Here is a 2938-nt window from a genome sequence, read left to right as displayed (position 1 = left end):
TTTGGCATTATAACTCTCGGGCCGTCAGACTTTCGGGCTTTCAGACTCTTGGGCATTAAGACTCTCGGGCCGTCAGACTTTCGGGCCTTCAGACTCTTGGGCATGAAGACTCTCGGGCATGAAGACTCTTGGGCCTTCAGACTCTTGGGCATTAAGACTCTCGGGCATGAAGACTCTTGGGCCTTCAGATTCTCCGGCCTTCAGACTTTCGGGCATTAAGACTCTCGGGCAGTCAGACTCTCTCGGGCCATCAGACTCTCTGCGACCCATACTCTGCGGCATTCAGACTCATCGGACTTTCAGACTATCGAACTTTCATATTCTCCGGCCTTCGGACTCTCGAGCCTTCAGACTCTTTGGCATTAAGACTCTCGGGCATGAAGACTCTCGGGCATGAAGACTCTCGGGCCTTCAGACTTTCGGGCATGAAGACTCTTGGGCCTTCAGACTCTTGGGCATTAAAACTCTCGGGCCGTCAGACTTTCGGGCATGAAGACTCTATGACCTTCAGACTCCCGGGCCTTCAGACTCTCGGGCCATCAGACTCTCTGCGACCCATACTCTGCGGCATTCAGACTCATCAGACTTTCAGACTATCGAACTTTCATATTCTCCGGCCTTCGGACTCTCGGGCCTTCAGACTCTTGGGCATTAAAACTCTCGGGCCGTCAGACTTTCGAGCCTTCAGACTATTGGGCCATCAAACTTTCGGGCCTTCAGACTCTCTCGGGCCATCAGACTCTTTGGCATTATAACTCTCGGGCCGTCAGACTTTCGGGCTTTCAGACTCTTGGGCATTAAGACTCTCGGGCCGTCAGACTTTCGGGCCTTCAGAGTCTTTGGCATTAAGACTCTCGGGCATGAAGACTCTTGGGCCTTCAGACTCTTGGGCATTAAGACTCTCGGGCATGAAGACTCTTGGGCCTTCAGATTCTCCGGCCTTCAGACTTTCGGGCATTAAGACTCTCGGGCAGTCAGACTCTCTCGGGCCATCAGACTCTCTGCGACCCATACTCTGCGGCATTCAGACTCATCGGACTTTCAGACTATCGAACTTTCATATTCTCCGGCCTTCGGACTCTCGGGCCTTCAGACTCTCGGGCATGAAGACTTTCGGGCCTTCAGACTTTCGGGCATGAAGACTTTTGGGCCGTCAGACTTTCGGGCATGAAGACTTGGGCCTTCAGACTCTATGGCCTTCAGACTATATATCCTTCTTCGTCCTTGGTTGTGCTCTGATGGTTATCGGACTGACCAGAAAAACAAAATGGCGACAACCATGGATTTTGACAATGAAATACTGCTCTTGCTATTTCTAGAGATATCCTGAGTATATCTTTCTTAGAATTTTATATTTTGGTTCCCCTTGGTTTCACACACACCCCTCCCCCTGAGGCCATGTGTGCCATTGTATTTCTGAACAGTACCCAAATCAAAGAGATGGTCATAGATGGCAATCTGTCATTTTGTCATTCTGACCAGTCCAAAAAAAGGAACATTTTTGGACCAAGGAGGTCCTACACTTTTCCAATAAATATCATTAACAATCTCTCGTTGTTAAAATCAATCCTGACATCAATTTTAGTTTTTGATTGGCCTCAAAATAAAACGGGCAGATATGAAATATGAGAAAGATCCATTCAGTACTCGAGAAATAGCAAAAACAATCGTTCATTGTCAAAAACCAAGATGGCTACCTGTCACCATTTTGTTTTTCAGATCAGTCCAAAAATCAAAATAGCAAAACTAGAAAGTACTTCAGAAGGAATAGTGATAGCAAGAATTGTTTACGGACGGAGGACAGACCACAGATGTAGGGCAGTTTGGATATACATGTCCGTCCATCATAAACATTCATTTGTCTGGAGATCTCAACACACAGATTTCAACCAATCTCTGTCCAACTCGAAACTCGAAATTATCTTTACATGAAATTGTGTTGAAAAATGAACTGCAGTTTTATTTATTAGTTTTGGAAGAGTTACTGCCCCTTGTATTTTCACAATCAGAATCTTGTTCAGAGATTCCATCATTTTCAAACGACCTCTTTCACACTCGGCGAGCTCGATCACTATGACATGCATTTGTGTTTTCCTAATCAACAGTTGTTTTTTTATTCCCCTTTGTTTTCTATTGTTCTGATCTTGTCTACAGATTTCACCCTGAAGCTTTTAACATATTTTATTTAAACTTTTTAAGCTTTAGAATGAATTCCTGTACAGCATTTACATTCAACAATTTTGTTTGAAATATAATACCCTATTTTTCAGATTTACAAACCTGTCCAGATAATTTTTCACTTGTTTTTGACTGTTCTCTTTAAAACAGATATGCTTTATAAAACACAAGTTTAGAAAAAGTTATCTCAATTTGTTTTCTCCCTCACTACTGAAAAAGATTTGTTTTGAACGTCATAAACTTCATTATCAAGAAAATGAAATTACAATTTCTCAGGGCAATTTTATTACACAATTATTTTTCATTTTCATATCTGTACTTATTTCAACATGGCATTTCTCTTTGGCACGGGGAGAATATATTGTTCCACATGGTGGTTCCTGCTTGGCTTGGTTGATTTGGAGATCATATTTATATCCTATTATAGGTAAGGTTATTCAAAGACGTTGAGGAAAGCAGAGGTTCGATAGAAGAAAAAAACACAGACCAGAGGGAGTACCTGGTGACTGCCCCATGTAGGCTTCGAATGACCTACTTAAGGGCTTGTGATAATGAAGATCTTTTCCAGTCACCCACCACCGCCGCACTCTTTGTTTACCTAACAATTCCTGAATTACAGATTCCATAAACAACACCATTTTTGACATGCCATAAATCTTTGTTGTATACACTGGTCATTTTCTGTAGATTCAAACCTTATTATATGTATTTACAGTGGTGATTTGTATCAGAGAAGTATTTACAACAGTAAGATACTGTG

The sequence above is a fragment of the Ylistrum balloti genome, unplaced genomic scaffold, assembly GCF_031769215.1.
Source record: "Ylistrum balloti isolate Yb309-2 unplaced genomic scaffold, AGI_CSIRO_Ybal_v1 Utg371118, whole genome shotgun sequence".
NCBI classification, from domain to species: domain Eukaryota; kingdom Metazoa; phylum Mollusca; class Bivalvia; order Pectinida; family Pectinidae; genus Ylistrum; species Ylistrum balloti.
The sequence above is the reverse complement of the archived record's forward strand: the minus strand, read 5'-3'. Positions refer to the sequence as shown.